This window comes from Gavia stellata, chromosome 1, assembly GCF_030936135.1.
Source record: "Gavia stellata isolate bGavSte3 chromosome 1, bGavSte3.hap2, whole genome shotgun sequence".
NCBI classification, from domain to species: Eukaryota; Metazoa; Chordata; class Aves; order Gaviiformes; family Gaviidae; genus Gavia; species Gavia stellata.
In genome coordinates this window covers 47,283,801-47,295,008 of record NC_082594.1, presented here as the reverse complement: position 1 = coordinate 47,295,008, position 11,208 = coordinate 47,283,801, and positions in this window count along the sequence as shown.

Sequence of the window (11,208 nt, the reverse complement as noted above, 5' to 3'; positions counted from 1 at the left end):
TGACTCTGTTCTTTCTCCCTCAAAGTTTTATGTTGATATGCATATATTTGGTATGCATATATTATACAGACCTAACAGAAGCTCATGCTGTGCCATAAGAACTATAAGAACCATTAAGAAACATGGAATTTACCTCAGTTGTATAAATATACAATCAGAGAAAGTCTCAGGACCACAGAACTCAGAAAACACATACACAAGACAGACAAGGGGTAGAGGAAAAGAACATACGAGCACAGAAAACAATGTGGTAGTAGCAAATATTAGTTCTGTTAGTATTGTTATTATTGGCTTTATTTTGCTTAAACCTTTTCAACAGAGTTCTGAGAGGAGTTAGGTGGAAAAACAAAAGGATAGAAGTAAATCTGTGAGAGCAAATGGCAAATCTGTATAGACAACAGGTTATACAGAGTTAAAACAGCAGAAATAAGCTTTTAAAGTCATGACTGTTTTAACGCTTTCAGCTTCCACAGTTTCTGCAGTGGCTCTGTCAGCTTTACTCTTTGGCTGGCTCAGGTCTGCTGCTTCTTTTGTAGGTTTTAAAACTTTTATGGCAAAGGAAGGAAGATATCTAAACTCTGTCCAATTTACCGTCTGGATGGGCAGTGAGGTACTTCCAGATGTCCACATCACAATGCGCTTAAGCACAATAACTTCTGCTCAGCCCTTGTTCCTAGCTTGCATTTCAATGTAAACTGGGAAAGCTGTGTATCTTCGTCACCTCAGTCCTAGACACACTTCTAGCTGTGGTAGTCTAGACATAGCCCTAGTGATTCCTAGTCCATACTTTTCAGTTTGGAAAGTTATACAGCTTTTTCTTTAAGCATCAATTGCCTATGCAGAGTATGAACAAAAAGGATGAGTACTAGCTAAGGGTAAGACTTCTGAAAAATAAAAGCAATTAGCAGAGGGTGGCCCCACCAGCCAGTTCAAAAGGGAATTTCAGACCTAGATGGAATTTTGGTTTAAGGACAGAGAAAAGGTCTTGCACTCTTGCTTTTATCAAATAGACCATACAGGTCATTTAAGGATTGAAAAACCTAAGAAGAGAACCAGAAATGCTTTATATTGGCTCAGCTGAACAGAGATATTGAGGAAACTTTTGAGATTTGTTGTGTATGCCAGAAGAACAAGCCAAGTCAAGCAAAAGAGTCCCTATTGGTGGCACAGGAAAAATTGTTGCCCTGGAGCAAAATAGGCTTAGATTTGTTTAGATTGGCCAGGAAAATAAATGTACCCTTTTCTGGACTAAGTTTACTAAGAAGCAGTAGTTTGTGAAGTTTGGGTATGGACAAGTTACTGCTACTGCGCCCTTAGCCATAACCTAACAATGACTTTGAAAAAGTTTACTACAATTAATTACAGGATATAACAATTAAATACAGCTTGTCACCTGTAGGTATTTGTTTTAGTAGACAGGGAGAATTATAATGATTTTGCTGATGATAGCAGTTGATGACAGAATTTTATGGAAGAATAAATACAGCTATATGCAATATGATCGTATGGTCATGGAATTTGCAACAGTCCATTGACTTGAAGAACCATATATGCCCATGGTGGAAATCAATGATCAGAAAACAAAGGAGATGGAGGAAGCACAAAGTCCAATTAAAAGTGTCTCATGTCATGAACTCTAATCATATGACACTTGATCAAATTTCCCCAACTTCCCAGCTTTTCCTATTCATACCGTGTCTAGACCCAGCCCTGTAAACCTCAAATGGACTCCGATACGGTTGTCCCACATTCTTATGAGGTTGGCATCAATAGACAAAGGCCAGTATTTCCAGTTTCAGGAGAGGAGTAAGAGTCATTCAGCTTGACATTTTTTTTCTTTGAGATAGTCATGATTAGGCAGTTGTTAAAACAGGTAAGAGCTAAATCCCAGGTTGTGGTGGTTTAAGCCCAACTGGCAACTAAGCACCACACAGCCACTCACTCACTCCCCCCAGGTGGGATGGGGGAGAGAATCAGAAGAGTAGAAGTGAGAAAACTCATGGGTTGAGACAAAGACAGTTTAACAGGTCAAGCAAAAGCTGCGCAGGCAAGCAAAGCAAAACAAGGAATTCGTTCACTACTTCCCATCAGCAAGCAGGTGTTCAGACATCTCCGGGAAAGCAGGGCTCCATCACACGTAACGGTTACTTGGGAAGACAAAGGCCATCATTCTGAATGTCCCTCCTTCCTTCTTCATCCCCCAGCTTTATATGCTGAGCATGACATCATATGGTATGGGATATCCCTTTGGTCAGTTGGGGTGAGCTGTCCCGGCTGTGTGCCCTCCCAACTTCTTGTGCACCCCCAGTCCATTCACTGGTGGGGTGGTGTGAGAAGCAGAAAAGGCCTTGACTCTGTGTGAGCGCTGCTCAGCAGTAACTAAAACATCCCTGCTTTATCAACTCTATTTTCAGCACAAATCCAAAACATGGCCCCATACTAGCTACTATGAAGAAAATTAAGTCTACCCCAGCCAAAACCAGCACACAAGTCTTTAAGAATACTATAAAAAACAACCACTTACAATTTCCTATTAACAACAGTTTTGATATTTCAAGAGAGACCTGCCAGTGAAAGGCATCTCATAGACTAGTTAAAAACAGTTATTGACCTCACCACATGATAACCAATTTACGTAGTAGGTTGATTACAAATATTTGGAAGTAAGCCCCATACATGTTGCTTAAGGATTGATATTTTAAGTGTTTTGGTCAGGAGGCTGAGCAAAGAATATCAGCCTCTCTAAGAGAGCTCTGCATGCATGGAAGCTCTCTTAGATAAGGCCCCCTTGCTGGCATAGAGGGGAAAGAGGGGAAGCTGGAGGAATGAACCAATGAACATGCTTGAATATGTTTTATGTATATTTCATGTTGTATATCTAAAAAAAATCATGCAAACAAAAATAGTTATGTAACTGCAACTCCAGTAAAAGGCCTCCTAATCCTTCATCCTAAACTGGGAGATATAGTAGAGCCCCAGACTTGACACGTGAATGGTCCACCAGTGAGTGAGTTATAACCAAAAGTAAGAAGCAAGTAGCCAGAGCTCTAAGTCTCTTGCTAGAAAGAGAAGGACTCAAACTAGTAGCTGTGTACTTCAGGGAAGGAGCTGTACATTGTTTCTGCTTCTTTGCTTCCCATCCCTCCCTTCCTCCTTTCCTCCTTTCTGCAAAACACTGTTTAATTAATCTATTCGTTTGGTTCATGATATACATCGACAGTATTTGTCCAGATAAACTAGGCTTATTTTCCCAGGTTTATAGGTGAATATTCAAATTGGTTTTAGTAAAGAGACCTCTAGAAGCCTTTTGTTGCCTGACAAAAAGATTACAGTTGTTTGGTTTTATCTGGGAAAGTAAGTTATGGTGTATGAAATCTTACCTTTAAGTGGTTCATCTTGGGAAATGTGCCATCTCACTACATTACTGCAGACCCTGAGGTTACGTCTAAACTGCTCAACAAAGCGTGCCACCTTGACTGGCCCGAAGGCCAGATGGCACCAGCTTGCTTACTTCAAACTGGCTTAGGACTAATCTCCTAGAGATCTGTCTTGGAGATGGCTAGTTGAAGCAGTCCAAAACAAAGCCAGGGAATGAGATAGGAATTAAATGATGTGGATCATGTTGGGTATAGTGCCTGAGGTCCTTCCCCAGCTCTTTTCTGTTCAGCAGTGATGACTGAGCCGCACCCTCACCTTTCAACATCTACTGTGGAAGTGAGATGGCACCAACATACAACTACTGAGTCCCTGCACCTTTTTGAACGAGGCTCAGGAACAGCTTGGCACTAGGTCTCATCACCTGCTGGGTGGATGGGGCAGAGTTTGAGTCATATGGTTTCATTTTGTACTGCAGGACAGAAAAGCAAAGAGAGCAGAGAGAGCACAGCTGAGCTGTGCTTAAGGTGCTAACCAGAAAGCAAAGCAAATCCAGCAAGGAAGTCTGGAGTGTATCAAACGCAAGAGAGACCAGAGTCTGTCCAAGCAATATGGAAAGGTGGATTCTGAGCTCATACCACTTTCAGGCATCAATGACAATTGCAAAGAGCTGCAGTATTGCCCATCACCTAAGTGATAAACTACCTTGAGAAAGTAGATGAAGTCACCCAAACTAGGACAGAATAGAGGAGCTAGCTCTGCTAGCTGTTTTGGGTTGCTCCTCATAAAGCTTCAGTTATTCCCAGGTATTACCCAGGCATTGATCACAGAATCACAGAATCACTGTGGTTGGAAAAGACCTGTAATATCATCAAGTCCAACCATCAACCCAACACCATCATGGCCACTAAACCGTGTCCCACAATGCCACGTCCACATGTTCCTTGAACACCTCCAGGGAGGGTGACTCCACCACTTCCCTGGGCAGCCTGTTGCAGTGTCTCACCACTCTCTCAGTAAAGAAATTTTTCCTAATGTCCATCCTAAACCTCCCCTGGTGGAACTTGAGACCATTTCCTCTTGTCTTGTCGCTAGTCACTTGGGAGAAGAGACCAACACCCACCTCTCTGCAACCTCCTTTCAGGTAACTGTAGAGAGCAATAAGGTCTCCCCTCAGCCTCCTCTTCTCCAGACTGAACAACCCCAGCTCCCTCAGCCGCTCCTCAAAAGACTTGTGCTCCAGAAACAAGATCCCAGTACATGGCTTTTAACTAAGACTGTCAGACCACAGCCTTACACCATAGTTTCTCCTCTATGTGCAGTGTGCTGCACCATTCACAGAACATACAGCAAAGTCACAAGGAGTCTCCTGCAAGTGTTTCTGTGGAAGCTGACACCGACACAGAAGTTCCTGAGTCTAACTGTTAGCAGGGATGGTGCTGACAGGTCTTTGGAAGGGTCTTACAATTAGGGATCTCAAGACTGTCAGCCATCCTGCCCAGAGCTGGTTTGGAATGATTCCATTGCATTTGCCTTTCCAGGTCACCTTTTGATGGATGGCTTGTTTATCCAGATAATCTCTCTTTGAGGGTAACTCTTCTGCCAACCGAGGAAGTGGCTGAGTTGTCACCTCAAAGCCTGTGCTATACTCGCACTCTTTTTGTTTAATGCACATTTAAAAAAATGCTCCAGGCATTATAGAGTATCCAAAGGACTTCTGGCCTCTGACAGAACACATTTCTGGACTAAAAGCTGCTAGAGGTATTATGTTACATGAATGGTCAGCTGTAAGTTTGTATCCTGTGGTATTTTCTTACGGACATGGGAACATAGCCATTTAAAAAAAAAAAAAAAACCAGTCCCCCAAAATCATCCACTGCATTGGTCATAATTCTTACAGATGTTATTAATTGCCCTCTGTGACACAAAAATATTTTTCCTCATGCAAAAGTCTCTTACAAACACGAACTGGAGATTTTTTTAAGTAACATTCTTATCACGCCTTCAGGCATTACCTTTCTACAACATTTTGGCGAGTACAAGGTGTACTATCATGTCACAGAACACCATCTGACTAGCAGTAAAAATAAACCAATGTACAGAGTACCTCTCTCCTGCAGAGCTGCTTGAGGCACTGCATAGCTTAATATAAACATCCTAAAATATATAAACATGTACTGATCAAAACCTACCACTTAAAATTCAAACAAATGAGAATACAGTGAGCATGAAGAAAAGGTTTCACAAGCTAAATAAATCCAAAGTTACTGTTGTTTAGAATTAACATATTCAAGTTCATCTAACTGGTGCTAGATCAATTACTTTAATGCAAAGCCCAGGTTTGGCATCTGTACACAGATCGGAAAAGTTTTCTTAATAAATAATTCCACTGTTCTCAAATGAGACTAATCACTAAAACACTCCTCTGTATGCCTGCTAACAGAAGAATCTGGCTTCCAGAAGTGAGGTCAAAAACAATTATAATCATCAATCTTGTTTTCTGAAAAAGCTCTGTTAAATTACATCCTAGCTCTCCAGACACCACTGACAGTAGTAATTACATGTGCTTTGATTATAATGGGAGCTTAGACATGCAGTTAATTTGCAAGCATTACATCCAGGCATCTACAGTCTGGTACTAAATCCCACTCCTAAATGGCTTAAGTGGTGAAAACTTGAGAATTTAGGACTCCATTTAATAGCTTAAACACAACAGGGCATCACATTGGGCCTCCTACCTTCCATTAGGGAAGAGCACAGGCCTCCCACAAGTCCTGTACTTTATCTATCAGTCTCATGTGGATGGCCCAAGACACCCTATGGCAACAGGCAACTATGTTTAGACAACTTAATTAGTTCCTACATGTCAAACTTTGGATGAGACGAACAATATCACAGAAGTACTTGCTTCTCTCTACTGAGTATAGAGAAAGAATAGCTGGTAGCTCAAGTATCAAAACTGAGCAGAAGAATCCCACTGCAGATGATTTATGTAAGGGTGGTGGTGACTGAACAGCAGCTGGTGGATGAACTTTCCCCATTTGAAAAATCCTAAAGTGGAGCTAGGTAAGTAAAGTTCATCCCAGTCTTTGTGCGGATCCAGAGACAGATACCTTGTCTTGACGGTGCATCAAGGGTAGCTCCTTGAAAGGAAAACAAGGGAAGCACCAATGTTGTTTCCTATTTGTGCCTTTCGTCCTGGAGAGGGAGAACTGTTCTTAATACCAAACTTGCAGTTTCCAGCTACATTTCAGTGTTTCCATGAGTCAGTAGCCAGGGATTACCTACTCACACAAAAGCCCCTGTATTGCTGTTTGCCATTCATGTTTTCCTTGGTCTTACAGGATGACTGGTGCAGATACTCTCCAGGTATAACCTCACCCCAAGGAACTCGGTCTTGGGCCAGGGCAGACTGCAGTTTCCAAACCTCAAGTCTAACAATGAAGAGCATGTATTTCAGAAGAGCTCTGGGGAATGAATGTTAAAACATACTCAGAATAAAAACTCCAAAACCCACCAAACAGCAAGAAATGACATCAGGCATAGGGAATTTCAAAATAGAAATGCAGCAAGGAACTCATACAGCCATGTAAGGAACTCGTTCCTAACAAGATGGGTTTTGTCATGTGTTATATTGGAAAGGAGAGGTTAACAAAGATGGAGAGTCATGTATGTTTGTGTACACTGAAAGTAGCTAGAAACTTCCTCACCTTCATAGAAAAGCACCATGTAAACCAAGGTAAGAGGGCTGGAAAAATGTGGTTTTCACAGTAAAAACCATAGTTAAAAAAATCATAGCAAAAATCACTCTTTCATCTGTTAATTAATATCATGTGTTAATCCCCAGGAAAGTTGGTGTTGGACCTTCCTTTTATATCTTGACACCTTTTTCAGATTAAGTTTTTTGAATTTGCTTTAATTTAAAAGTGGCAAGAGTTTCCATTTTCTATAGTCAGCCTTCTCGAGAAGAGTTAAAATTCCAGCACTGCCTTTTCTCTAAAAATCACTCAGCCCTCATTCTCTCCTACCATGCTGGAAAATCTCTTGTGTTTCATTACTCCAAGTCAAATCTCAAGGGCCATCCTCCCAGCCTGGAGCTATTTTGTGATGGAGAATTTGTCTTGATTTTGCTTCTCTGCTTCCAAAAAATGATTCCGTTTTCTCAGAGTCCTTTAATCAACGGCTCTTTCATCTGTAGCAACATTATGGATAATGTAAAGTATTTATGCAAGCTCTGTCTTTCCCAAGTCCTATCTGCTGTTGGTTGCTTTGAATTCTCCAAGTTTTCAAAGCATATGATAGCCACTATGCTTTCAATTTTCTCATCTGGACATGCTTTGTCTACATTAGTTCCAGCACTTTGTCAGAACGTGTCACTTAACGTGTCATAAAAACTGAATGTACAATAATAGAGCCAAAATTCATCACCCCTAGTTATTATTACCTAGGTGAGGAAACTAAGGCAGGAATGTAAACATCTGATGCTTATTTGTATGCAATGGGGAGAAGTAAACATTTCAGAAAGACTGAATTACCTTCCTGATACGTACTTCCCTCTATTGACTACGTAAGGAGATGACATTCGTATTTTAGATACTGCAGTTAGATGCCTGACTTTCATGGGAATACATCCAAGAAAAAAAAGAATTATATTTTCAACATAAAGCAAAATGGTCAAGTTAAAGCCAGGAACCTCTTGTGGATGTACCTCTATTTATTTTACATATATTATAATAAAACCAAAGCAATTGTACTGCTGTCAGGCTGAGGTAACTAGTGTAATTGATGTCAAGCCTTGAATTTCGAGGTAAGACCTTAAAATCTTTTAAAAAACTCTCTCTATAAAACCTGGAAAATTAATCCTTGCATAATTTCCTAGGACTGTTACTAACTTCAATACAAAGTTTAGACCTCTTTATTGTCTGGCTCTCCCTTTTACGAAATTCTGAAATAGGTAATTTATATTTTTTGTGTACTGAATTCTGGTAAAAATGAAAACTCAATTACCAGAAAACTTTTTCTGTAATAAGGACAAAAGATAGAAAACCTGTTTTTCTTCTCTGTTATCTGTTAAGAGAGTACTTCTCCTTGTACGTAGCTGCCACTTTGTAAAGTCACTACACATCAATGTAAGATGTGTCCCATTTATATCTGTTTAAGAATGTAGGAAGTGGGAGTGAATTTAACTGCTGGGGAAACAAGTGGTACATATAACTCCTGGAGTCAGAAGTAAACAATTTGTGAGTAGAAACCTTGGAGGATCGTACTTGTGTAGTGGAGAGGAACAGCAGTAAGTGATGACAAATTGACATTTAAGGATAAGATCATAATTTGGCAGAGCGTTGAAACCAAGAACATGATGAAATTAAAAAACTGAGGACAAATGTCTTACTGCTACTTAATTAGTATGATGGCTGCCTTCCCTCTTGCCTATCAGCACCTTATTTCTGCACAAATTCCAGTTGTTACTTGATTAGCTACAGTCTATCATATTTGCTTTCACCTGTTGAGAGTAACTTAGCAATTGTGGTGCTTCAGATGTAAAATGTTTACTATACAAGCAGTATAAATATTACATGTGAGTATGTGTACAAAGAAGACAGAGAAAGTTTATTTTCCAGTGCCATTTAAGTCTTTCTAAAGTTGCCCGTGGGCACATATCAAATGATATTGAATAATTTATTTTAAATGTATAAAACCACCCTCCATAGTTGTCACCAGGAACACAAGCAGCATTTGGATGAAATGTACCTTAATTTTGACAACAAAAGAGTCTTTTAACTCACTTAATATAAAAGCTAATGTTCTGCTGGCAGCAGTCCGGAAAGCATGGATAACAGCCTTTGCAATTGTCCCAGATGCCCTTGGAAATGACAGGTATATGTAGTTATCTGGGAAGTTTATATGTATAGGTATATGTTGTTATCAGGGAAGTTTATCTGAATAAAGGTCTCCGTAAAAGGGAAAAGTTGCTCTGAAGAGAAACTTCATTGAATGTAGGGAAATCCTGTATGACTACCTTGGAGGAGATACCTAACTTTTGGATGGATAAAATTAGCTTAAAAAGATCCTACCTTTAGAAATTATATTTTGGGAAGAAATCTTTTTTAATTTCAGAAACAGTGAAGAACAGGTGACAGAGAAACATTGACCCATCTGTAATGACACTGAAGGAGTGGGGAAGGCAGAGGACCCAGCAGGAGCAAGCAACATGAACGACATGGTTGTTCCTTAGCAGTTGCTCCATTTGCCAGTTTTTCTCTCCCCTTAGATTAATAAATCAAATACCCAAACCACCTTTCTTGTCTTATTACTTGTTTTTCATGTTTCAGGCTTTTACTGGGGGTGAACTGTGAATACATGAAAGCAATGCAAGAGCAGATCATATATACAGTAGGCAAACATTACAGATGAAACAAAAGAGAAAGGTCCTTTTTGTATTTGAACTATATCCCACAAGCAAATTTCATTTTAATACAGCAAGATACGCTGCTGGAAACACCTTCTCATATTGACTAGACAGTTTGTGCCCTAGCGCAGTTCAGATGTTCCTGCTGGCAACTGCTAAAACTAGTTTGCATTTCCACCAGCAAGCTGATCGTCTTGACAGGTTTAGGTCAAACCATTGAGGCAGAGATTCACACCTGGTCTGGAGAACTGAAAGGGCTAAGAACTACAGGTGAAAACCTGCACTGTATTTAAACTAAGGGTCTAGGTTTTTTTCAGTGCTGTTGCTGTTTGCTCACTGTATCAGCAGTCATGCACAAAAAAGCTACCTTCTCAAAGCTGGAAGGGTTTTCCTTTCTATGCTTTATGTTTTAAATCTAAATTTGGCCAAATTTGCTTTGTATAATTTAGCCACTGTTTCATATAAAATACTTAAAACTAATAAAAAAAGTATTACTCAAGTAACCTTAGAAGACATGGAAGCAATGACAATAAGCATGAAGTTATCTCCACCAATGAATTTCCTATCTTCCTGCGTCTGTCTTGTAAAGTCTAGGCTACCCACATCCAATAGTGCTTTGCAATGTATATAGAAGACATTACAAATGCAGAATGCATTGCTTGTGTTAAACCAAAAATAGTCCTTTAAGGTACTGCAGACCTCTAGGTCCTCTGATTCCTTCATGTTTCTATTGCAAGCACAGGACCCAGATCCATCAGTGAGTCCCCCTAGCCCAAATCCTGTGCCCAGAACAGGCACAGGAGTTCAAGCATTTTGAACAGTGCCCACCAAGAACAGGCAACAGGCCTTCCAAAAGATGCCCTAGATTCCCAAGGACATTCTTGTAAACCACTCTCTTCTTTACCTGCGACTAAACTTGAAAGAATTGCAGCTAAGCAGAGCTGTGAGCACTGTGCTTCAGCCAAGCATTAGGCCCTCCCTTACAGGATCCCTATTCAGCAAACCAAGCGGCTGCATTTTCTTCTAGCTGAATTTTCCAGGTGGTCTTTTCAGTGCATCCCCACTGAGAGAGATTTCCAGTGCCACAGCCCAACAGAACAAAAAAGGTATTGCTGTGGCTAGATCATTGCTCTAAAATGAAACAAACTGGCAATCCCCTCGAAAAGAGAGTATCTCCTTTGATTTTGTGGGTGTCAGATTAGATCTGAGGCACAAAAATCAAAAGCATTTCCACAACAACTTACCATTGTTTTACAGTCTTTCAAGGGCAAATGAGACCAAATAAAACCCTTAGTAAGCCAATGTGAATAATAAATGACCATTTAATTTAAAGAACCTTTTTCGACTGACTGGGTTTTCTTCCTCAGCCAACAAGCAACACACCCATCCATACCTGAATTATGGATTGCATCGGAATATAGATT